Below are 27,876 nucleotides of genomic sequence, written 5' to 3' on the forward strand. Positions count from 1 at the left end.
AATCTCACAAATCCGGAGAACACAAGTAAAACAACCCATTCAGCGGTGATAGCCTTGTGCGGGGGTCTGAGTGGATTGGCCCTCATGCCAATGGTGCAGGCACATTCCACAGGGATGAAAGTGATCTGAGACACCCAGCTAGAGCTGACAAAATCTAGGAGGCAGGTGACAAAGTGGTGACATGGTCAATGATGACAACCAAAAAGCAGTTCCAAGTTAATATCACATACAGAGACTTGTGCCAGCTTCACTCTGTATCACATTGTTATGTGGTGGAAACAAACTGCAGCGAGGGGGCAAAAAAAAAAAAAAAAAAAAAAAAACAACCTCATTCCACAGATCTTCACTGTTGTGTAATGAGATTACAATGCAAAGGTTTGCTACCCATGGGAGGTCTTTGAGCAATTCACCACCCAGGAACCCAAAACGAACTAGATGAACTCTGCTTAAAACAATAAGCCGAAGGTTTCTGTATTGTATTACCTCACCAGGCAAAAGTGACGAGAAGAAATGGGAATATAAGAAGGAAATAGGTAAACTTCCTATGGTTACTTTCTCATGACACATTTCTCTTGAGCATTCATAGGTCAGCACTGTTTTATAATAACCTGCTTTTAAAATAGCATGACAGAAGCATGTGTAATTTGTGTTTAGTGACCTGAGAGCAATCTTTCAGTAAAACAGTGTGGTTAAGTGCCTGCCAAGGCAACCCTTGGTCTGTAATCCTCTAGGAAATAAGGGTGGAGAGTATTCCAGAAGTATCCATTGCTTTCTCTTGTTTATTATGGGAAAATCTATTGCTTAATGTGAATTTTTTTCTCTGTCTCAGAAGCCCCACTCTACGTGCAAACCATGAGGTTCATATTTTCTTGCTCAAAAAGAGGGAAACAAACTCTTTTCCTTTTGCCAAAGCAAATTAGCATTTATGAGATTTATTTTCTTATGTCTAGGTAGCAGCCCAGAACCACACCCCTCGCCAAATCTGCTTCTTGCGTAGCATGTCTCCAATGTTAGAATGAAAGAAAAAGTAGTGCTTGAAGATAAAATCCATTATCTTCTTCAAAATACTCACACTGTGGCAGAAATGGATATCAAGTTTCAGAACAAGGTGAAGGTCTGAAAAAAATCAGGTTTTTTTTTTTCTCATCATCATGACTGAACTAACCTTAAATTCAACCAATTTGACCTTCTGCCTGTCACCTAGCCTTCCTGTTCCTGCCTCTCCCTTCTAATCTCCCTCCTTCCTTCCTTCCCTTGACAAATATTCATTGATGACTACTTACTCTGTGCCAGGTGGTTGTGCTAGGCTCCAAAGGTGAGAGAAAAAGAATCCAAAATGAATGAAAAGTTTTCTCTCTTACATTTCACTTTGTACACTCCTAAAATTTCAGTTTCTTCTAACAAGTAAGTATCACTTTCTTTAAGGTATCCTAAAAGAACTTTTTTTTAAATTGTTTTTAATGTTTATTTTTGAGACAGAGACAGACAGAGCATGAACAGGGGAGGGTCAGAGAGAGAGGGAGACACAGAATCCGAAACAGGCTCCAGGCTCTGAGCGGTCAGCACAGAACCCGACGCGGGGCTCGAACTCATGGACCGTGAGATCATGACCTGAGCTGAAGCTGGACGCTCAACCGACTGAGCCACCCAGGCGCCCCTAAAAGAACTTTTATAAAAAGTAATCATGTCATCATAAAACAGAGCTTGACAAATTTTTTCTGTGAGTCCAAACAGTAAATATTTTAGGCTTTGTAGGCCATATGGTGTCTGCTTTGTGAAAGCAGCCATAGACAATACTTAGAGAAATAGGTGTGGCTATGTTCCAAAAAAACTTTATTTACAAAAACAGGTCATAGTCCATTTTTCATTTGCTGAACCCTGATCTAAAAAAATTGAGACAAGGCCCTGTACTCCAGGTAAACATAACCTAGTGATTTTTTTTCCAGTAACATCATGCATGAGACATAGTAAGCATTAAATTAAATATCAGAGCACACTGATCTTAAGGAAATTATTAACCATCTCTGGGCCTTAGCCCCTGATTTGAAAATTATAATGGAAACGTAATTAGACATTCTTGAATGTTCTTTCAACTCTGAATTTTGCTTATGTCTTATCATACACCAACTCTTATCATGCAGCCAAACTTATCAAGAATAAAGGTTGCTTGCTAAAATTTCTCTGAGCAATATATGCAGAGAACAGGTATCTCTTGCCATTGATAGGATCTAAAGTGTGGGAGCTGGCAATCTGAGAAAAGCCAATTACGAGTCCTGCTAAACAAATAGAAATAAGCCACATTTCATTTAAGAAGCATTTTAATATACATTTTCACATACAATCCTCATTACAAGTACATTGGCTAGCAAGAATAAATATTTCCTTCACCTTTCAAATAAGAAAAGAGAGGATTAGAGAAATTAAATGATTTGCCCATTGTCTTATATCTAATGCCTAGCCAGGCAGAACCTTATTCCTAGCCAAGTCCTAATTCAGAGCTCTTCAAACCATGCCAGACTTCTTCCAAAATACACACTTTGAATTACTTAAAAAACTGCAATATGAATGTGAATTGTTGGAATGGCAGCACAAAAATGACTAGTGAATTGCACCAATAAAGGTAAGTGTTTTGTAATAGAGTTCTATGAAGCAGGGAAACAAAACACAAGACAATAGAAACAACCTGTGATGAAGAAGCCACCCACAGTGCCTATAGTACCTGCAGCCCACACCAAAATACAAGTCTCACACACAAGGATGAGGCATGCAGGTCAAGGAGAGCTTTCCTGTTTAGCCCATGAAGACAGAGACACCCCCTTTTTATTTTCTGGAAGAAAGTAAAATGATAAAACTATTAATATCTTCCTAATTAAACATCTTCAAAATAAAAATACATTTACCAATTGTACATTTTTAAAAACAATATTTTTCTATTAGTGGACTCAGAGCTTTGTTTATTCCAGATGACAACAAAAAATAAAAATACATTTACAAATTGTACATTTTAAAAATAATTTTCTTCTTTTTGTGAACTTGGAGCTTTGTTTATTCCAGATGACAACAAAAATGCCAATTATTTCCAAAAAACTGTATTTTTCATGATTTAGTTTTCACTTGTTTCTTCATGTTTTTCACACTCCATCTGGTTCTATGTATTCAATGTCCTTTTCCTTTTTGCCAAGTTCAAAAAAAAAAAAAAAAAGGCACATGCACTACTCTGTGTCTTCAAAGCATTTTACAAACACTACCAAACTGGAATTCTTTATGGTTTAAAATTAGCTCCTTCTTATTTTTCTCATGAGCCTCTAAAATGCCTCAGCAAATGGGTTTTCTTCTGTTGTTTCAAAAAAATTGTTTACTTAAGTAAATATTATTTGTATGTCATTCAGCATGTATTAGAACATTTATATAGTCCAGGCTTTTAAGGAAAAAAAAAGATTAAGAAATGGTAAATTCTTGTTTTTATTTTTCCTGTGAAGTTTAACATTGGTTTACCACATTCCACGGGTCAAGCACTGTGTGGCTGCACTGTGTGTTGACAGAAAAGGAAGCAAATCTCTACCTTTCAGGAAGTCATGATTGTGGAGCCGGTCACATGAATACCTTATTTCACTAAAGGCAGACAGATGAATGCGAGCTAACAATGAGGATATCGAGCACTAATACTTACTAAGTCCTTATTATGTGCAAGGCATTTTCTAACAGATCCTCACACAATTAACTCAATTAATACAACTACAGGAAACAACAAAGTACTCTGAAGTTATGGTATGGGAGATAGAAATTAATTTCAACTGTTTGACTAATTGGCCAAGTTTGTAGGCATTTTAAAGGGTTCTCAAACCATTTTTCTTTTATTCCTTCACACAATGGTCTTATTAGCTATGTTTATGCCACATTTTTCTTTTTCCCCCCATTTAAATGTATAGTGCACTAAAATCCCCTGCTATGGGCTGAATAGAGTCCCTGTCCAAAATATTCATATGGAAATCCTAACCCCCAGTGATTCTATTTAGAGATAGGGCCTTTAAAGAGGTAATTAACTTAATCTGAGGTCATTAAAGTGGGCCCTTATCCAACATTAACAAGTGTCCTTATAGGAAGAGAATATTTGGTCACAGACGGGTACAAAGGAAAGACCATGGAACACGGAAGATTGCTACCTACAAGCCAGGAAGAGAGACCTCAGATGAAACTAGCTTTGCTGACACTTTGATCTTTGCTTTGTAGCCTCCAGAACCATGAGAAAATAAATTCGTATTGTTTAGGCCACCCAATCTGTGATGCCTTGTTAAGGCAGGCTGATCAGACTAAGTTGTATATATTTCTAACATGACTTTTCATCATATTTACTGCTATTTTATTTATGTCTTGTATTTTTAAATGTTTTTATTTATTATTTTGAGAGAGGGAGAGAGAGAGCAAGCAGGGGAGGAGCAGAGAGAGAGGGAGACACAGAATCCAAAGCAGACTCCAGGCTCCAAGCCATCAGCACAGAGCCCAAAGTGGGGCTCGAACCCACAAACTGTGAGATCATGGCCTAAGCCGAAGTAGGACTTCTAACCTACTGAGCCACCCAGGCGCCCCTATGTCTTGTATTTTTGAAATAACCCTTTGTAAAAAGGACATAGCATTTAAAAATTAAAATTGAAGGGAGGAAAACGAGACCGCATAATGGCATTACCAGGCCATCAATACATTAAGTGACCTTAACCCACTCCCATGGAAAGGGCAGTTAGAGTCACAGGTGATACATCACCTTTAGATGTATCATCCCAGCCCTGATGGTAGAAACAAAAGCTTATTTGTCCTTTAAAAAGTGTAAACAACAAATAGATAAAATTCACACACCATAAGAGAGCACTTATTTAAGAGTTGGGAAAAGAAACCAGATGGTCTCCTGTCCTTTTCCACTCTCTATCCTTAAGAAGTTCCTATGATTTTGAAGACTGTGTGCATTTTCCTAAAACATTACAATTAGTTGTTAGAGTGGCACAGACCAGGAAAATATATACTTTGAGAAAGATTGTATAGAACCCAAAATCACATAAACTATTATTAGAATTATTTTTTAATTCGGAGTACCTACTGGGGCAGGAGGGAGCAATTAAAGGTCATTCTTGTTTATCTTGGACTCTCAGGGTCTTCAAATTAAACATTCTCATAGCCTAGATTCTGAGATTTGGGCCTGCACAGAAAGTACAAAATATATCTGCTTAGAATTCAGAGGTTTCTTTGACGAAAAATATTATTAATAGATAATATTATACTGCTTATTTTTTCTGTCAAGGCCCCCTGCTCACTATGAACAACTACTGCTTCTCCTACCTCTTCCTTGGCAGAGGTTTCAACTCCTACCCTCTGTCCCTGATAACTTACTTGCAAGGCACAGAATACAGTACAGTTCTGAAACATGCCCGAAAGGAAACACTGTGCATGTGTGTGTGAGTGTGCACGCGTGTGTGTACATGTGTGCCTCTGTTGCTTTCACTTGCCTGGAACATTTTAGCTCCTTTCCTCTCCTTTTTAAATTTAAAAAAATTTTTTTTCCTCTCCTTTTTAAAAATTTGCCTGGAGAATACGTTTTTAATTATTATTAATTATAAACTTTTTTGAGTTATAATAGACCATAAAAGTACAAACATTCAGAATTTATTTTTTTTTAATTTTTTAATTTATTTATTCATTCAAGTTAGTTAACATACAATGTAGTACTGGAATCAGGAGTAGAACTCAATGATCAATCACTTACATAATAACACCCAGTGCTCATCCCAACAAGTGTCCTTAATGCCCATCACCCTTTACCCATCCCCTCACCCACCTCCCCTACAACAACCCTCAGTCTGTTTTCTGTATTTAAGAGTCTCGTGGTTTGCCTTCCCCTAGGTTCATTTGTTTCTTAAATTCCACATATGAGTGAAATCATATGATGTCTGTCTTTCTCTGCCTGACTTATGTCACTTAGCATAATATCCTCTAGCTCCATCCACGTTGTTGCAAATAGCAAGATATCATTCTTTTTGATTGCTGAGTATATGATATACATATGTGTGTATATATGTGTGTGTGTATATATATATATATATATATATATATATATATATGTGTGTGTGTGTGTGTAATATATATTCATCAGATGGTGGACATTTGGGCTTTTTCCATAATTTGGCTATTGTCGATAGCACTGCTATAAACACTGGGGTGCATGTGCCCCTTTGCATCAGCATTTTGTATCCTTTGGATAAACACCTAGTAGTGCAGTTGCTGGGTCGTAGGATAATTCTATTTTCAATTATTTGAGGAACCTCCATGCTGTTTCCAGAGTGGCTACACCAGTTTGCATTCTCACCAACAGTGCAAAAGTATTCCCTTTTCTCCTCATCCTTGCCAACATCTGTTGTTTCCTGAGTTATTAATTTTAGCCATTCTGACAGGTATGAGGTGGTATCTCATTGTGGTTTTGATTTGTATTTCTCTGGTGTTGAGTGACATTGAACATCTTTTCATATGTCTGTTAGCCATCTGGATGTCTTCCTTGGAAAAGTTTATTCGTGTCTTCTGTCCATTTATTCACTGGATTATTTGTTTTTTGGGTGTTGAGTTTGATAAGTTCTTTATAGATTTTGGATACTAACCCTTTATCTGATATGTCATTTGCAAATATCTTCTCCCATTCCGTTGGTTGCCTTTTAGTTTTGTTGATTGTTTCCTTTGCTGTGTAGAAGTTTTTTATCTTGATGATGTCCCAATAGTTCATTTTTGCTTTTATTTCCCTTGCCTCTGGGGACATGTCAAGTCAGAAGTTGCTGCAGCTGAGGTCAGAGGTTCCTGCCTGCTTTCTCCTCTAGGATTTTGATGGCTTTCTGTTTCACATTTATGGCTTTCTTCCATTTTGAATTCATTCTTGTGTATGGTGTAAGAAAGTGGTCCAGTTTCATTCTTCTGCATGTCTCTGCCCAGGTTTCTTAACACTATTTGCTGAAGAGACTGTCTTTTTTCCATTAGATACTCTTTCCTGCTTTGTCAAAGATTGGTTGGCCATACATTTCTGGGTCCATTTCTGGGTTCTGTATTTTGTTCCATTGATCAGTGTGTCTGTTTTTGTGCCAGTACCATACTGTCTTGATAATTACAGCATTGTATTACAGCTTGAAGTCTGGAATTGTGATATCTCCAGGTTTGGTTTTCTTTTTCAACATTACTTTGGCTATTCAGGTTTTTTTCTGATTCCATACAAATTTTGGAATTGTTTATTCTAGCTCTGTGAAGAATGCTGGAGTTGTTTTGCCAGGGAGTGCATTGAATGTGTAGATTGCTCTGGGTAGTATAGACATTTTAACAATATTTGTTCTTCAAATTCATGAGCATAGAATGTTTTTCTTTGTGTTTTCTTCAATTTCTTTCCAAAAATTTCTACAGTTTTTGGTGTACATATTTTTAAAAATTAATTATCTATTTAATTTAGATTTACAAATTTATTGCTCTGAAGTTGATTTTTTTCCTATAATTTTTCAATCTGTTATGTATTGTCCTTGTTTCCCTTTTCATGTCTACAATTATCTGTACCTTTTTATCTTGATCATATTTACTAAAGTATCATATTAATCTTTTCAAAATACTATTTTTTGTTTTTATTCAATTTTTCATTTTTTATTTTCTAGTTAGTTGGTTTATGCTTTCATTTACATTAATGCTTTTTTCTATTCTGTTCATTTTGTTCTGTTTTCCTAGATTCTTGTCTTAAAAGCATAGATTATTTATTTTTAATACTCTTTTTAAATAGATACACTTGGAGCACCTGGGTGGCTCAGTCAGTTAAGCGTCCAACTTCGGCTCAGGTCAGATCTCACAGTTCGTGAGTTTGAGGCTCTGTGTTGACAGCTGGTAACCTATAGCCTGCTTCAGATTCTGTCTCCATCTCTCTGCCCCTACCCTGCTCACACTCTGTCTGTCTGTCTCTTTCTTTCTCTCTCAAATATAAAAATAAATAAATAAATAGATAGATAGATAGATAGATACACTTAAGTTCATACATTTTCTTCTCAATTTTGCTTCATATTCCAGTAGATTTGTTATATAACACTTCACTTATTTATTTAGCTCTGAATAGTTTACAAGTTCCATATTGATTTGCACTTTAACCTCATAGTTATTTGGTTGTGTGTATGTGTTTGTACACATGTATGTGTTTAATTTCCTCATATATGGAGATTTTTTGAGTAGCTGAATTTCTTGTAATTGTTGATGAATAAGTAAATGCAGCCTGTATAATATCACCTTTATGGAATTTGCTGACATTTTCATTGTGGTGTAACGCATGATAAATTTTTGTGGCTGTAGTCTGTGTGCTTGAAAATGATATTAGTTTTGCATGCATGGTACAGGCTTCTTTGTACAGCTACTCAGTCAGGCTGGTTAAGTGCATTACACAACCCCTCCATACCCCTTCTTATTAGTGGGTGGTTTCTTGGTTGGTTTCTGTGAGAAGGATGTTCAGCCTCTCACTGTGATTATGAATTTGCCCACTTTACTCTGTAGGGCTATCGGTGTTTGCTTTACATAGTCCCCTTTGTGGTGCTCCAGCTAACCAACTTGTTGGTTGCCCATGCCTGTGGGCTGTAATATCTATGACTGAGGTGATGAAGCAGGCTTGCTCCTTCTCACGTTCAGTGACAGAAGTTCTCTTGCACATTTTGCATTCTTTTTCTTTCAGGATTTCTTTATATGTTCTAGTTCCCTGAGAGTCTTTTCTTGGTTTTGAGCATTACACATGTATAAAGTTGGTTTTTAGCTTTCATATGGATTTGGTGAAAGATGTGGAAGGAGAGGCTAAATAAAGCATTTGTTCATTTCAATCCTTTCAAGATCGAGTTCAAGAGTTACTCTAAAATGCCTTTGATGGCCTTTCTCTTCCATTACTCCAGGCTCCCCTCTGATCATGCCACTCCTTGTTCCAACTTTGCAATGCCACCAATCTTGTTTCAGTTTCTCAACACAGAAAGCTCTTTCCAGACACAAGACTTTTTTACACGTTGATTTTCTCTGCCTGGAATTTCCATTTGCTCTATAATTTACCTATTAACCATACCTATCCTTCAGGAATCGGGTTCAATGGCACTTACTCAGAAACTTGCTGAATAATCTAATATAACTCAGTTCTACTTTCTTCCAGTACCTACTTTTTTTCAGTAGTATATTTCAAAATCTTATTCTTTTTTAGAGAGAGACAGAGAGAGAGACAGAGAGAGAGAATGGGGGAGAGGGGCAGAGAGAGAGAATCTTAAGCAGGCTCCATGTTCACCATTAATGACCAACACAGGGCTCTATCCCACAACCAAGCCGAATCAAGAGTCAGACCTGAGCTGAAATCGGAGTCAGATGCTCAACCGACTGAGTCATGCAGGCACCCCCCCAATCTCTGATTGTTACTTGTTTATTTCCTCTTCCCAATTAGTTTCAAACCCTAATTGTACAGAGACTATATCCATTTGTTCCTCACTATATTCCTATGCAGAGACAGGACCAGCAATATAGTAGGTATCAGAAGAATGTTTGTTGAATGAATGAGTGCATATTGCCCTCAAATAGTAGCACATTTAATATTGAGGAAGGATCACAAGCACTAATAAGGTTAAAATTCCACATAGGATGCATTCCATCTTAAAGAGATGCACTTACTCTGAGAACCTAAGAAAATCATAAAAGCTACGAGTTATAAAGTGCCAGGCATTTTATATTCATTATAGCTAATCTTTACAATAACACTTACATGTACAGGGGAGTAAATTGAAGATTTGGGAAATTAACTAACTTATTCAAGATTGAGTTATCCATAATAGCAGAGTTAGGATTCAAAACCAGATGCGTTTCTTTCTAAAACTTGTCCTTTCTTTACGTTATCATTCTATGCACCATTAGGTAACATTTGGTAGTCTAAGAAATAGTATTAATTTTATTTTGAAAGCAATTTATTTTAAGGAAATAAAGTGATATTTTCAGCTTTAAACCTAGATAAGTAAGGCAAATATAAAATGTGATTATCAATTTAGACTCAAAAAAATTTAAATAGCTAAATAAACACTCAAAGATATCCCTGCAGACTAGGTCTTTAGATTCTTGGGGCAGAACCTCTCTAACAAATTTTATTGAGTTCAATTTACCAAAGTGAATAGGCATGACCACAGGATTTAATGGGAAAATGTAAGTACCAGTTTTTATTTCTCCATTAAGGCCATGTGGATGGGCTACATTTAATACTTTCCTCAGTCTAAACTGCCATGCATTAAAATAACAGCTCAAGTCAATTTGGGCCAGTTTTGTCACATAAAGCTGATAAACATCTGAATAATTAGATCAAATATCTGCATGATTGGTGACATCTGTAATTGAACTGATGGAACACTTGAGTATTCTAGAAACAAAATAAGAGATAGCTTTGCCTTACTCACTAAGACTAGACTAGTGAGAAAATAAATAGTTGTCTTTAAGACCTTTATGCACCTGCCTAATATCCTAAATGTGCCTCATAAGGAGATGAACATGATGTGTGTGTGTGTGTGTGTGTGTGTGTGAGAGAGAGAGAGAGAGAGAGAGACAGAGACAGAGACAGAGACTGAGACAGAGAGAAAGAGTGTGTTTACATTCTTATCATCCCTAGAGGGGATTTGTTTATTTAGTTTCTGCAGCTGAATATTAAAACAAAAATGAAGAGAACAACTTGGAAAGATTTTTATTAAAAAAATAGATTCACTCCACCCTTATTACAGCATTATTTTTACTTAGCAGGTTTTATAATAGTTTTGCAATAGAAGCAATAAAGAAAAGGTATAAAAATCTAGAACCTAATAAATTACAAAATTTCAGAAAGAAAAACCTCAGTAATGTTTAAAATATCAATATAAAATATACCCACTAAGAAAAATATGAGATGACAAAACCTTTGAAATAAACACATAAAAGGAGAAACTGAAATACCTTTGAGTGTCTCATGTAAAACCCAACACCTCAATTATTACAATAAAATATACCAAAAAGCTTACGATATAAGAATTAGCAATTGTCTTAACTTAATTTTCCTCATATTGAATTAAAATAACTTATATTTTGTTTTCCTAAAATACTGCTTTTGTAAATTTATTTCATTCATCTGTTTGAATTTTATTCACTTTTGAAGGTATTCATTCCCAGTATAAAGAAGACCACTGTATCTTCCCTATGTGGGGCATATATGAATAATATTCATTAGGTTTGTTGGAAACAAATAGAAACAAGCATAAGATGGCAATTAAGATCATGGGTCTGCAGCTAAATATTTATCTATTTAAATCACACATGCAAAAGACATATAATCCATGCATAAAAGATGCCTCTAATTTCTATTTGGAGAGTTTCTTTCTATCAAAAAAGTTAGTTAATCTATCTGTGCCTCTGTGTGCCTCACTGACAAATAAAAATAACGATATAACAATAACGCAATAAGGTCATTTAGAAATTAAATTAGGTAGTATACACAAAGCAAGAGTACCTGACAGTGAGAAAACGCACAAAGCCATCAGGAAGGAAAATAATTCACTGGTGTATTTCTAGTAATAGTTTTGTAAATTGGGCTTTATAAATATATACTGAAAGTTCCAGTGTACCTAGAGCCATCTCTTTCACAGAGACAAGAATGGAAGGAATTTAAGCAAAAGACCACAAGGAAGAAGATGCAAGGAATAAAGAACAGGAAATTGTATTTTTTTCTGTAGTGCTAAGGGCAAAAAAAAAAAAAAAAAAAAAAAGGAAAAAACACTAATCTTTGTGATGTGCTGCCCTGAACATTTTACAAACTTGATCTTCATGCCTTGATATCTTGTTTTTTCCCCCACACTTATGTCATGAAACTCAATGATCATTACAAATCAACCCTTTCTCTGGTTTCATCTTCAATGTCCCCCTCTCCTTGTTTCCCATTCAGTATTTGACAAAATAGTTTGACCTCCACCTCTCTCCATTCCTTTTGCTTAGAGAGTATGACAGCATATGGATTTTTTTCCTTTATTCATTTCTCCTCCCACTCTTCTTTCCCCTTGCATGGTATTTTTTTTCTTTCTTCCGCACCGCTTCTTGGACATTTTCCAAGGTTTTTTTACACTAGATAAATGCAATACTGTGAAACACCAACCCCAGTATCTGATATATGAAAAGTGGTCAACAAATGTAGGTTCCCTTTGTTCCCTGACACTTCTTTTCCCAGTGATGTCATCAGTGTTCCTGACTTCAGTAAGCACTTGCATATAGATGAGGCTTAAATTTCTGTTTTCTACTGACTTCTCTCCTCAGATCTACTTTTCTGTTCCTACCTACCTGCTGAATGACCGGCTATTAATCTCAATTCTTCCTTTCCCTGCTCTTATCCACATATCACTACCCCCAACTTCTGTGCAAATCCTCCAACTTTTTACAGTCCGGGTCATTTATTTTGATCATTCTCAAAATATCAGAGATAACTTTCTTTGTTCTCACTTTTAAACGTCACTGGGTCTTAGAGGATCTATGTTCAAAATATCTCACACACTCATGTCCTTTTCTAAATTCTCAATATCACCTTACTAGTTTGACTGTAAGCATTCACACTCAGGCAATTTAACAGACTGAAGAACATCTCATTCCAAATCTCTACTCCCAATATTTTGTTGTCACTAATGATACATTAATCTTTCTATAAACGTGCCTGGAGTATTTCTTTGATTATGATAATTCTTTTTAAAAAAACACTTTAAAAATTCTCCCATATTCAAACTCAATACCTTTTGTAGTAGTTATCAATTTATGTTTGTAGACTTATCTCTAATGATTTTAATTCTTACTCTGTGTTACAGCAAAGCTACATGACTAAGAGCTCCCTGCTTCTGCCTTGTCCTTTCTTACCCTGTCTCCTTCCATATGAGATTTTTTTCCCCCACAGTCATTGCTGATTGTCATTGAACCTATAATGTAAGACTCAGAGTATGTATCATTTTCTTAAATGAGTGACCCTATTCAATTCTAAGGCTCCAACAACAGGAAACTTATATAACACAGCTTTGTTGTTTAAAGTCTTACTGTAATGCTCCGCATCTTGTAAGTAAAATATATCTGATGAGTGTAGGGACATATTTGTCCTTAAGCATACATGTATGCTATCACTGTGTTCTAGAATAAAGCCCTTCGAGAGAAGGGGCTTTGTCTTACATTTCATGTTTCGTTTCTCCACAGTTCCCAGAATATTCCAGAAACACCTAAAAGAAGGGAAATAAATGTGATTTTATTTTGGTTGTTGGTTTTGAAGAGAGCAGATAGTTATATCTCTCAGATTGAACTATGAAACAACCACTAGCGTGGTCAGAAGGAGCCATTTCCAGAGGCCTAATTTGAATGATCAGAAATGCAATTTCAGCAACAGGAGCAGGAACCACTGTAACCACAACCAGATTGGAGCAAAATATGATAGGTCTTGCCCTCAAAAAAACTCAGCACTTGTGATTGAAAAAAAAAATCTAAATAGGCCAATAAGAGAAATGGTTGGAGAGGAGAAAAGAGTCACTTAGTGCTGCTGATGACTTCTTCATCAGCGGATGGAATGTGGGGGATTCTGAACTGCAGCTAGTGCTGATAGGGGCTTAAATATTCATGTCAGCCTTTCAAGAAGGGATCCACTAATACTTTCCCCCATAATTTTAGAGACGAATACAAGTAAGTAAACGGGAAAGAAGATTTCCATTTTCTGGCACACTGAATACAAATGCTGTCGCTGTGTTTTGATAGCAATCTAGGGAAATGTCTCCCCTCGCTCTTATCTTCGTGATAAGAAGCTTTTATGAGGTGGTTGACAATTCATTTTTTTAGGATTTATTTTTTCCATTTTCTTCCCTTTTTATTCTCCTTGGGTATTTAGTCCCTGACCAGTTCTACAAAAATAACAGGTTGAGAAATAGTTTATTGAATAGGAGTTTTAGCAAAAAAAAAAAAAAAAAAAAAAAGTCCTAAACTCAAATCCCCAGCTCCTTCTTTAGGATAACATAACTATAAACAAAATAAAAAATAAATACAAACAAAAATTACAGTAGCTTCTATTTGTTGAACACTTACTCTGCAACAGCCACTATGTGAGAACTGTGTTTTATTTTTTATTTTTTTCTCCTTTACTCTTTATAACAATCAGGCTTGTGAGGCAAGAAACTTAAGCTTCAGAAAAGCTTTGGTTCCAATATTGTGACTGCAGAGCCTGTGTTCCTCATCCCTGTGGTTTGTCCCTCTGGCTCTACACTGCTGTACCTTAATTAACCTCTATGAACTTCAATCACATTGATAAGCAGGGTCTAGCCATAAGTCCTACTGTAATCCTCAATTTTGTGCATATTTTACTCCATTAGAGAATTATTTACTTCACTCTGTACTGATTAGACCTGGATTGTATTTGATACTCATGAGCAATAACAAAAGTAAAATGAAATGCAAGTTATTGGCTCCTCTAAAAAGGTTACTTAAGTAAAAATTTGGAGTACTTAATTTTAATCAAAACTTGCAAAGACCATATAAATATTATAGTAATGTGTACTCACAAAGAAAAATTTTCCTTTGGGAAAGGTAAATGGTTAATTAGAGATATTTAGTTAGTTATAATTTGAATCCTAAGAATTATTAAAACTGTGTATGTGATAGTTAATGTTGACTTTTCTTGGCCTATGTGCCAAGATATCTGGTCAAATATCATTCTGAATGTCTCTGTGAGGGTATCTTTGGATGGAATTACATTCAGATTGCACCATTAGGTGGGTGGGCCTCATCCAATCAGTTGAAGGCTTGAATAGAAAATGTAAATCTACTCTAGCAAGAAAGAATTCTCTATCAGATTGTCCTCCTGGTTCTACAGGACTTGAATTGCAACTATTTCCTGAGTTTCCAGCCTGCTGTCCTTCCCTATCAGATTTTAGACTCACCAAACCTCCAGTCATAATAAAAATCTCTCTCTCTGTCTCTGTTTCTGTCTCTATTTCTCTCTCTTCTGTTGGTTCTGTCTCTCTGGGGAACTGTTCTCAGTATATTCTGTTAGAGCAATACCATTTATACTTGAGGAAAAGTTTCATCACTATTTTGAAATTTTGAAATCTCTGCATTACCATCAAAATGTTGAGATGATACTGGTCATTGAAAGAACAGAAAGAAAGAAAGAGACAAAATGAGAGCTGTTAGATGCAGAAAAGATTGCATTTTTAAGGACCATTTAAGTAGTTCAAGTTATTCAAATTCTGGTTAATGGTGACAAAGGAGTTTCCATCAAATATAAAAAGAGTGATTAATACACTTCTATCATTTGCTACTTTTTATGAGATCAAAGTTCTTTACAGATTGGTAACTATCAAGATTTCAGAGAGGTGGTCATTTAAGTTTTCGATTAGAAATTTGGTGAAGACACTTCAAACACAAGTTCTAAAATAAAAGTTATATCCACGTTTGCAAATTCAAATTCTTTAGCTGGAAAAAATTGAAAAATGTTTTATTTGAAAGTATAACACAAAACTATTAAGTTTCTTTCCTAACACTCTGTATTTTACTTTTTACTGTAATTATATGACCTAAAAATGTAATTTTTTTATAAATCAAGATCAATATAGACTCCCCAACCCCCTCTCCAATTTATCCCTGTAAGTCACATAAATAATATGATTTGTGATGTGTCATAATATGAAAAAAGTTGGGAGCACTGTTGAAAAGAAAAAAATAGAACCGGATTTTTTTCAAGTGGCAATAATCATTAAACTTTATAAAACCAAAGGGCATTAGAGATTCTGCTCATCAAATTGCACCTACGTGGCTTTGCATTCTGTAGCAGGAAGTACTTTAGATATTCTTCAGACTTTAAAAGCTTTCAGATAGGATTGCCTCCTTGCAATGAACAAGAAAAGGCAAGACTAGACAAATGGAAACTATTTGGAAAGTTGTTGCAATAAGCCAGGAGCGAGATGATGTAGTCTGAATAAAGATAGTGACCATGGTGATAGAGAAAAGCAGGAAGCTTTGGGAGATATTTATTAATTAGAATCAATAGAATTTTGTATTGATTTGATGGGAGGAGTCATGAAGAAGGAGGGGGGAAATCAAGGTTTCTGGCTTGAGTACTACAAATTGGCAACAGTCCCTACAAAGAGCAGTCTGTTACCTGAATATGGGGTAGAACTACATTGTCACTAGTCCTTACCCTCTTCATCCTCAAGTGTCTGGTTCTCTCAAAGACACTAAGGAACACAAGAAGACTGTCAGCTCTTTGACATTTTCTTCACTGATCAGAAAAAGAATGGAATAACTTTTACCTTCTTCACAAAGTCCCACAGGTCTTTCCAGAATTCTGGATCAGGTAAAGACTTTAAAACTATGAGACCTAGGGGCGCCTGGGTGGTTCTGTTGGTTAAGCGTCCAACTTCTGCTCAGGTCATGATCTCACAGTTCATGAGTTCAGAGCCTGGGGCCTGACAGCTCAGAGCCTGGAGCCTGCTTCAGATTCTGTCTCCCTCTCTCTCTCTGCCCTTCCTCTGCTCATGTTGTCTCTCTCTCTCTCTCAAAAATAAATAAACATTAAAAACAAATTAAAAAAACTATCAGACCTGACTTTAAGCAATTATAAGGTGCCTCCTGATAAAAACTTTCTTTCACTTAAGTGAGAGCTTACTCTTTAATTATTACCACCAACCCCCACTGCAATCTGTATTGCTATCTTTTGTTTTTATTCAGTTAAGGAAATGGAGAGATCCACTGTAGTCTTGAGTGATTTTCTGCTTCAGGAAGGCAAAGATACCAACTAGGCAGTAAGAAGTAAATCAGAACACATTCAAGATGACAGCGGCCTTGTAAACCACTTGATGTACCTTCTTTAATCTATAGGCAGGAAAACTGTGGCCCCGGGGGTGAGGTACAATGGGCTGAGACCAGGGAAAGATACAGAGCAGACTACAAAAGATTACTAGAAACATAAATGTAAGTGAATTAATGAGTCAAATCAATTTTTCCATCTCAACTACAATATTTCACCAAAACTCAGGATGCTGTCAGTTGTAAAGCATGGGGGAAGAAAACCTACCAATTAAACTATGACAAAATACTAAGTCATTGTAGGATACATCCCAATTCGAGATTTGTTAGTATTAAAAATATATAAGTGTCTTAGAATTGATGAGCTCCAAAAGCAAAGCTCCCAAAAATACTACGATAGTGAGCAGCAGTTCTAATCTACTTTTAAAAGTTAAGATTCCTTGGAACACTAAGATACACAATGAGAAATTTTATACATGGCCAGCCCCCCTCCAGGATTTGGTCCTGCCACAGCTGAATCAGGAAAGAAAGAAACAAAGTGAGAGAAACAGAAAGAGAGAGGAAGGGAGAGGAGGAGAGAGGAGGAACAGATTATAGAATGGAGGAACAGATTATACACAACTTTATTCTCTAAAAATTCTTATTTTTCTTGTGTTATAGAGAAATGGACTCACAATTCTGTGTTTGGGCTCATTCATAACTTTGTCACAAGAAAAAATTATAATAATGCATAGTTATTTATTCACATGCAATGACTATAAACTATAGTTTGGAAAGGGTCACAAACCACAGAAGTTCTGCCTTCTGCTTTATTTCAAAGCTTATAGCATCATTTGGGACAAGACTAAGTAACTCTGGAAACACTTAGACGGTATAAAATGCACACTTTTATTTTGTAAGCATTCGTTACATGAGTCATTAGATAAATTTCTTCTTCTAAGTAAATTTATCAAATTATTATTAAGTCATAAAATTTAAGCCAAAAATGAATAAAGAAAGCACATGCTCTAAATTAGAGGAAGGAGGAAATAAGAAGGTATGGGGTGTGGTGAAATGCATAACCATGTAAATGTTATCCAGCTTTCTTAAATTGGATTTTTTTTTTTCTTTTGAGGTTAGATTCTTGCATAATATGTATGGAATAACTTTTTCAGGAGTGTAATTAGAAATGCAGTATGAAAACCCACCTTCTTGCAACATGGCATTACTTACTCCTAAGAAAAATAACATAATATCAAAGCATATGTTTCACTTTAAGTTGCCAGATCACTTGAAAGTTTTTTTCTAACAGACTTAATACGGCTGGGAAAAGCGTACTTCAGATTTGACATAAGAGATTATCATACATCTACTCATCATGTTGTACCTAGGTGGCCTTTGAGTTTCAATGCTGAGAGTTTCAATGCTGAGAAGTAGTCTTCTTATATTTCAGAGTTTAAGAGCTTTAGAAACAGCAATCTCGCTGAATTCTTGAAAGAACACGTTATACACTTAGAAAATTATATGGATTTTTGAAAATTTTTATTTTAAATTTATTTAATCTAAAAAAATAGTTCACCCATTTTTCCCACCCCCACCCCACCTTTTACATACACCAATCTGTTTTCTCTATCTATAAGTCTGGTCCCCCCCCCCCCCGCCCCCAGATTCCACATATAGGAGATATACAGTATTTGTCTTTTTTTTTTTTTTTTACAGTATTTGTCTTTATCAGACTTATTTCACTTAGCATAATGCCCTTAAGGTCCATCTGTGTTGTCACAAATGGCAAGATTTCTTTCTTTTTTATGACTGAATAATATTACATTATATATGTATATTATACACGTATATATATACCACATCTTCTTTATCCATTCATCCATTGATAGATACTTAGATTGTTTCTATTTCTTGGCTAATGCAAATAATGCTGCATTGAACATGGGGTGCATATATCTTTTCAAATTAACATTTTTGTTTTCTTTGCATAATTATCCAGAAGAGGGATTGCTGAATAAATGGTAGCTCTATTTTTAATTTTTTGAGAAAACTCCATACTTTTTTCCATAGTGGTTGCACCAATTTACATTCCCACCAACAGTGCACAAGGTTTCTCCTTTCTCCATATCTTCACCAATACTTGGCATTTCTTGTCTTTTGATACGAGCCATTCTAATAGGTATGATGCAATATTTCATTGTGATTTTGATTTGGCCGTCCTTGATGATTCCTGAGGTTGAGCATCTTTTCATGTACCCATTGGCCATCTGTATGTCTTCTTAGGAACACTGTCTATTTAGATTTTCTATCCATTTTTAAGTCAGATTATTGACTTTTTTGCTATTCTGAGTTCTTTGTATATTTTGGATATTAACCCCTTATCAGATTTATGATGTGCAATTATTTTCTATCATTCACTAGGTTGCCTTTTTATTTTTGTTGATGGCTTTCTTTGCTGCCCAGGAGCCTTTTAGTTTCCAGTAGGCCCACTTGTTTATTTTTACTTTTATTGCTTTTGTTTTCAGCAGAGCCAAAAATATCACTGCCAAGACCTATGTCAAAGGGGCTTTTCACCTATGTTTTCTTCCAGGATTTTTATAGTTTCAGGTCTTACATTCATGTTTTTAATACATGAGTTAACTTTTGAAATGGGTAACAGTCCAATTTCATTCTTTCACATGTGGCTGTCCAATTTTTCCAACATCATTTACTGAGAAGACTGTCTTTTCATCATTATACATTATTGTATCTGTTATCATGAATTAATTGACCGTATATACATGAGTTTACACCTGGGCTTTCTATTCTTTTCCACTGATCTGTGTGCCTGTTTTTATGCTAATATTGTTTTTTTTTTAATTATTATTATGGGTTGTAATATAGTTCGAAATCAGGGAGTATGATGTCTCCTGCATTGCTCTTTTTTCATAAGACTTCTTTGGCTATTCAAATACTTTGTGGTTTCACAAAAATTTTAAGATTATTTGTTCTATTTCTGTGAAACATAGTATTGAAATACTGATAGGGAGTGCATTAAATCTATAGATTTCTTTGGTAGTATGGATATTTTAACAATATTAATTCTTCTATTCCATGAGCATGCAATATCTTTCCCATTATTTGTGTATTCCTCAATTTCTTTCAATAATGTCTTATAATTTTCAATACACAGGTCTTCTCCTTTGTTAGATAAGCTTATTCCTAGGTATTTTATTCTTGTTAAAGCAATTATAAATGAATTGTTTTCTTAACTTCTTTTTCTTATGGTTTGGTATCAGTGTAAAGAAATGCAATAGATTTTTGTGTATTGATTTTGTATCCTGTAGCTTTACTGAATTTATTAGCTCTAACAGATTTAAAAAAAATTGTTTATTTATTCTAGAGAGAGAGAGAGAGAGAGAGAGAGAAAGATCATGAGCAGGGAAGGGGCAGAGAGAGGGAGACACAGAATCTGAAGCCGGCTACAGGTTACCAGCTGTCAGCACAGAGCCTGACGTGGGGCTTGAACTCACAAACCTCAAGATCATGACCTGAGCTGAAGTCGGACACCTAACTGTATTATACTACAGTATTATACAGTTATGTAAGGTATAACCATTGGGGGAACTGAGTGAAGGGTACATGATACTTCTCTATTCTATCTTTGCAACTTCCTGTGACTCTAACTTTTCTATATCTATATCTATATCTATATCTATATCTATATCTATATGAGAATCAATGAGTAATGGTGATGGATAAGGTTGAAACATGTTCAGTAGTTAATGACATTTGAGTTTGTATGTGTGTGTGTGATCACATTAATTTATTTGGCTATTTTAACTAACTTCAAAAAAGGGAATGAGATTTTTTATACCTACTGAAAGGGACATGTGCTGAAAAGTTGAGGAACACACTTCCCATTTTATAGAACCACAGTACCAAGTGCAGTTTTTTTCCAGTCTACAAGGCGGAGTGGAGGTGGAGCACAGATTGTTGCAGTGCACAGAGCTGGTGACCGGGAGTTACAGTGAGGAAGGCTGAACCACAGTGAGTTAAGCTAAGCCACACTGGTCTCCTGGCTGTGCTTCTTAGGTCATCTTGGTCACTAGCAGAATATTGTTGCACACTATCATACTGCTCCTTTCATGTATGGGACTAATACTTCTGGAAGAATATTTTTAAGTTAACTCTACCCCCAATGTGGGGTTCCAACTCACAACCCCGAGATCAAGAGTCGCATGATCCACCAACTTAGCCAGCAAAGCACCCTTAAAAGAAGTTCATTAAAGTAAATTCAATTCCTTTGCAAGTATTCAATTGAAATAAATTAAAATCTTAAGTAGAGAATTATAACTACCAAATTATCTTCAGCACCTACTACACAGTTCACTTCACATTCAGGGCTGCGGACAGTGCTCCTGAGCTTTGTCCTCATGAAGCTTATCAAAAAACACAGAATATGAGGGGCACCTGGGTGGCCCAGTCGGTGGATCGTCCGACTTCAGCTCAGGTCATGATCTCACAGTTTGTGACTTTGAGCCCCACATTGGGCTCTGTGTGGGCAGCTCAGAGCCTGGAGTCTGCTTCAAATTCTGTCTCCCTCTCTCTCTGCCCCTCCCCCACTCATATTCTGTCTCTTTCTCAAAAATAAATATTCAAGAAATTAAAAAAAAAAACAACACAGAATATGATGGAAATGAAGACTAAGGTCTAGACATGTACAAATGCAATTAAGCACCTTTGGCCTGATGCAAAGTGTATAATAGACCTGAAGCAAGAAGAAGAAATATTTCTTCATATATAAAGGTACTTCTGAAATTAGAAGATAAAAGTGAAAATATAAAAAAATTACATCGACATATAGAAAAGAGCATCAACGGGTTTTGCAAAAGGCTTGTAAGACATAGTTGTTGTTTTTCTTACATCTAAGCTTATGAAGTTATTTTATACATGTTTGAAGAGAAATATAAAACTTATTTTTAGGCCAAATGTTCATGAACAAAAAAGTTTAATAAACCAGGTATTAGAATTTGGGCTGGAAATATTAATGTTATTTTAGTTTTTGTGAGTGATTTCCAGGACCACTTTGACAAGTTAAGGGATGATAGTAAGGAATAACTACAAATCATTACAGGTTTTATGACATAATTGATAGTGTTTTCCAAACTTAAAGCCTAAGCCATGTATCTAAGAGTGCCAGATAGGTCTCTCATTTTATTTCAAAGTCCTTCATAGTAGTGCTTTAAAGGATCTTATAGCAGTAGACTCAGTAGTTAAAATTCATACTCTCTGTGTCACACTTACGAGGCAGAAAATAATTCATGGCTAGACATCCCAAATTTCAAGTCAGGTTCTTTCCAGACACATCTGTGCACCAAATGAAAATGCAAAGCATTTCATTGCATAGTACATCATTTGGGGAATAAATGGAAGATTTATTCCTAATAGTTTTTTTTTTTTTTTTTTTTTTTTTTGCTGTTCACATTTAAATACATAAGATAAAATGGAAAGGAAGTTCTGGTTTGGTACTGCTTTCATTACAATTGCCAAAAGCAGTGATCTATAGTTCCCCCCAAAAGAAGAAGAAGAAGAAGAAGAAGAAGAAGAAGCAGAAGGAGAAGAAGAAGAAGGAGTCCTTCATTCAGCTAATAGTAGATAAACATTTAAAATGTTTATCTTAGGGGCACCTGGGTGGCTCAGTCGCTTAAGCATCCAACTTTGGCTCAGGTCATGATCTCACAGTTGATGGGTTTGAGCCCTGCATCAGGCTCTGTGCTGACAGTTCAGAGCCTGGAGCCTGCTTCAGATTCTCTCCCTCTCTCTGTCCCTCCCCCACTTGCTCTCTCTTTCTCTCTCTCTTTCTCTCAAGAATAAACATTTTTTAAAAAGAAATTAAAATTTTTATCTTAAAAATGAACACTCTTACATGGGTATATGTCTTTCCCAGTGAACTTTGTCTTATTCTGTATACTAACCATCCTTGCTGTTGAGTAGAAAACTTGCAAAATTTCTCCTACATACCTTAATCTTTACCACCATTTAAAGAGAAGAAGAGGGGCTCCTGGGTGGCTCAGGCAGTTGTCTGACTTCAGTTCAGATCATGATCTCACGGATTGTCAGTTCAGGCCCCATGTAGGGCTCTGTGCTGACAGCTCAGAGCCTGGAGCCTGCTTCGGAATCTGTGTCTCCCTTTCTCTCTACCCCTCCCCTGATCACATTCTCTCTTTCTCTCTCTCCCTCAAAAAACAACAACAAAAAAAAAAACAAAAAAAAAAACATTAAAAAAAACTGAAGAGAAGAAGAAATTGTGATAATAGCTTAATCTAGCAAGTTTGAAACAAATCCACCAGCATAAGTGTAAAGTGTAAGATAATTAAAAATTACATTGAGTAAAGAAAGGAAAAATATTGTCTGTTCTGAAATTTAAGATAAGATGGGAAATGACTTTTTAAAACTTTTGATTTTGAAAAGTTATAGAGAAACAGGAAGTTGCAAAGATAGAATAGAGAAGTATCATGTACCCTTCACTCAGTTCCCCCAATGGTTATAACTGACATAACTGTAGTATAATATGAAAACCAGAAAAATTGACATGAGCACAATGTGTGTGTAGTTCCATAACATTTAATCACATGTGTAGATTTGTGTAATGACCACCATCATCAAGACACAGAACTATGCCATCCCACAAAGATCTCTTTCTCTTGCTATCCTTTTATAGCACCCTTCTGCCACCATCCATAATCTCTGACAACCACTAATTTGTTCTCCACCTCTATAATTTTGTCATCTCAAGAATGTTATATAAATGGAATCATACAATATGTGATACTTAGAGATTGGGGTTTCTTCTTCTCCTTCTCCTTCTCCTTCTCCTTCTTCTTCTCCTCCTTCTCCTTCTTCTCCTTCTCCTTCTTCTTCTCCTCCTTCTCCTTCTCCTTCTTTTCACTCAGCATGATGCCCTCAAGATTCATCCAAATTGTTGCATTATGAATAGTTCACTCCTTTTTATTAGAACAAATATGCAGAACTGCCAGTGCTGGTTGTAAGATAGGAGTATGTTTAGTTTTTAAGAAAACTAAGCTGCTTTCAGGACTGGCTGTACACTCTCACTAGTAATTGTGCAAGATCCAGTTTCTCTGTATCCCCTCCTGCATTTGGTATTGTCACTATTTGTACTGTAACTGTACAAACAGATGTGTGGTTATATCTCATCAGGGTCTTAAACTGCATTTCCCTAATGCTAATGATTTTTAACACCTTTTCATGCATTTATTTCCATCTGTATATTTCATCAAAAGGCCTAAGTCTATTTATTTTAATGTATTCATAGGACACCAAACGATATTACACGATACCAAGTAATTTCTTCAAATAGTAAATGCCGTTATTAATCAAAAAGGCTAATTTTCTGACTAAGGCTCTTTTGTGACATAATCCAAGGTATTGTATAGAATAAAATTACAGTGCATATACCATCCTATAATTAATAAACATTAAAGTTTAAAAATACTTTCAAAGCAGTAAAAAAGTACAAAAATATAAAATCCCCAAACAAAATGAATCAAAGAAAATAATCAAATACTCAATGTTTTCAAAATAATTTAAAAACACTACATAAGCTTATAATTGTAAGAGAACAAAGGAAAGGCTTATAATGATGCTTTGTCTGAAAAAAAAGCATTTGTACAGAATGATATGATATAATGTACATATTCATAATAATCAGGAGGTGAGAAAGGATAATTATTTAATATATATCTAAATAGGATTATTTTTTAAGTAGCTTTCTTTACACTTGTTTTTACTTTTTATTAACAACACAAGGAAAGCTACCAAAAAGTCTGGGTATTGTATGATAAGTAGACTTATCACAAGGGAAATAAATGTCGACATGATAGTTATTGAAGCTATATTTTGAATGCAGTTGATAATTCTCCTGAATTATTGAATTTACTTGGGTGAAACTATTCATTCTACCAACACTTATTAAGCACCAGCTGTATACCTTTATTAAGCAAGTACTGTGTAAGGCTCTTGGAATTCATGGGAAATAAATATTCTCTGATTTTAAGAGGCTTAAAATATAGTAGGGAGAAACAGAATTACAAAAAGCTTAAGTGCACTAATATTTCCTTGAAATGCTAAAAGAAAAAGGAATGAGATCTTATGGTCCAAGATAGTTAACTCTCTGAACTTACAATAAAACTATTCTGAATACTTATTTGATAGAATTTACTTACATAGCACTTTAATTTCTAATTTATTTTCACTTAGAAATTTCAAATTCATGAAAATTACATAGAAAAATGGGAGAGAGATGAAAAGATGAGAGTTGATAGCAACATTCTGTACCTAATAGTTATGAATTGTATTATTTATTTTCGCTCTATTAATTAATTCAAAAGGTTTGATTTGGTTCTGGCTAATGGAAAAGCTATGTATATCTGTTGTATACTATAAATATTTACATATTTCCATTATTTAATAATTAAATACTGTATAAATTCCAGACTGTACATGTGAGCTAATATAGTCACACATTAAAATGTGACATAGTATCCTAATATTAGAATTCATGTATGAGAATATGAATGGTCATTTCTCATAAATTTGATAGTGTTTCCCAGAACTGAAGACTCCAAGAAAAAAAAAAAAAAGTACATGCATAAAGTACTCTCTATAGACCTGGAGGGATTTTACAGGAAAATAATGGGAAGAATTGTTTCTAATTCCACTCAGGACTGAATACAGAGACATGAAAGAAAAGATGCTATTTGGATAGAAGATTTCTTAAATGCTTCAAATTTGAAAGGGATAGACGAAGTGTGTTAAAAATATCCACCACTCTGAAAAATACCTGAAATATAATTTTCCTTTTATAGGTCTAATTAGCCAGGAAAATGGGCTGGATTCCTTCTCAAGGTCACTCTAACCTCTAAGGAATCTATGTCTAAGAACAGAGCCTCCTTCTCTCTTACCTCCATCCTGATCAGGCAAGGTAATTGGCATTCTGTGATTGCTTTCTTAATGCTAATACCACAATAAACAGTGCCATCTACTGACTAAATTCTATAATTGACTACCTCTCAGAATAGTAAATACTCATGTTTGTTATCTGTGTTTACATGAGTCACGTGTTATATTATACTTATTTAAAGCTACCAGGAAGGTATATATCATCTATCTTGATCTTCCTGTTTTTTGTTTTTGTTTTACAGATGAGAAGGTTGAGATCCAAAAAGATCAATCAATTTGCCCAAAATTTTGACAGGTGTTTTTCAGTGAGCACCACCATGAACTAAACCCTGGGAATAGAAAGAAATTTAACACTTTGGAGGTGGAAATCAATCTGTAAAGTTGTCCATCCATTGGGGAAAATATGTGACAAATATGATTAATGACAAAAGTATGAAATCCATATAGCAAGGCAAGTTGAGAAATAGCTGATGTAAAGTTTTAGGAGAAGGAAATGCTCACATGTAGTTTTAAGTTAAAAAAAATGAAAGAGGAAATACTAAATTAAGGTTATTTTGTTCTTCTCTTTTTAACAGAAGGTTGAAACTATTTGTGGATTGTTACAGAAGCTTGATTTGTTCTCAAAAATGTATGATATATAAAATCAACTCATTTTGCTTTAAGATGTCTCCCATCAATACCAACTTTCGGATCAAGAACTAAAAGAAATATATCCATATTATATGTAATCTTTAGCTTTATGGCAATTAGGATGAAACAGAGTCAACTCAATGAAAATGAGTTTTTTAATTGTTTCATTTTTTCATTATTTTTCATTATTTCATTTTTTCATTATTTTTCATTATTTCATTTTTTCATTATTAAGACCTGAGGCATGGTTGGTTTGTATCTGTGCCCAAGACAAAGGTGTATCTACAACTATTAGATCACATCTAAATACTACCTTCAAATGGGTTCATAGTTGCATTCTTTGTAGCATTTTAGTGCAGTGTGTCCTACTCAAGCAAAGGATTCAAATATTTATGGGATGGAATCCCGAGCATTCTATCTTCTTATTTAAGGCAGGAAGTTGTCAGGTTGATACTTTTGATTATTACAATGGACCCAGGTATTTTACTGTTGTTGTTTTTAGGATAATACAAGCTCATACAAAATATATGAGAATATTAAAAATATACATCAAAATAAGAACCTTAGTGTTAACCAATAGTAAAATAAATCACTTTGGAAAATATTTCCAATCATCATACTCAAATTTTGTCCTGACATCTCCCATCTTCTAAAATTGGAAAAAAACTAAAAGCACTGAAAACCCAACTTTGACTTTAACTTGAGACCATGAGAGCATATAGGGTTTCAGAACATGGCTTGTTTTCTCTGCTACTCATACCCCCAACACTTTTCCATGAGTCAAACTAGTGTTCTAAGGAAGCAGAATCCACCAGCACTAAGATGTCAATGGTAATAACATAACAAAAACACGAGAGAAAAGAGCTTTCATAAGTGTTGTGCTGTGCTCAGGATGTACATGGCACTGAAAGTGATTTGGGGACTGAAGACAGAAACCCGTGCTGAGGGCATAGTGCTAGCCTCCACAGAGATGTCCTCTTGGCACAAAGTCAGGATAGATCCCAGAGAAGCTGACTGCAGCAACTGGAGCAAATCCCGAAACCACACTACCATTCAACAGAACACACAGATGCTTGTTCTCTGTACATGTATATTGGGGTTTGGATCGGATTTCAAAATAGTTCACACTCAGCATCTTCTGTTTCCAGGATCTTACTTGATGACCCCTTCTCTTTCCATTATTTGATCAGAAGACTTGGAAAGCATGACTCTTTCTGCTTCATTTTTCTCTTCACCTCAGAATTAAGTTTAATGCTCTATTTGCCATCTATGTGGTTGCATTTATGTTCTGTGGCCTTTTTTTTTTTTAACCACATACTGTGAGAAGTTTTAGACCCATTTAGATGCTATCCACTTGCAGGTGACTGGTAAAATCAGAATAATCCAGTATGAAAATGCTCCCAGTTCTTCCTGCATTCTCTCTACTACCATGAACTTTTCCAAGCCTCAGGCATCCCAAACTGAGACATTTAC

General features: G+C 35.2%; 2 long non-coding RNA genes across 2 annotated transcripts; both read left to right on the forward strand.

Moving 5' to 3' along the window:
* Positions 1-378: 378 nt before the first annotated feature.
* On the forward strand, positions 379-26,567 carry LOC123608954. Its single transcript, XR_006717534.1, has 3 exons — positions 379-533; positions 25,680-25,795; positions 26,016-26,567. It is a non-coding gene; the product is annotated as an uncharacterized LOC123608954 (long non-coding RNA).
* Positions 6,787-25,516, forward strand: LOC123608955. The gene is made up of 2 exons (XR_006717535.1): positions 6,787-6,827; positions 24,696-25,516. It is a non-coding gene; the product is annotated as an uncharacterized LOC123608955 (long non-coding RNA).
* Positions 26,568-27,876: the final 1,309 nt, after the last annotated feature.

The sequence above is a fragment of the Leopardus geoffroyi genome, chromosome B2 (assembly GCF_018350155.1).
Source record: "Leopardus geoffroyi isolate Oge1 chromosome B2, O.geoffroyi_Oge1_pat1.0, whole genome shotgun sequence".
Taxonomy (NCBI): domain Eukaryota; kingdom Metazoa; phylum Chordata; class Mammalia; order Carnivora; family Felidae; genus Leopardus; species Leopardus geoffroyi.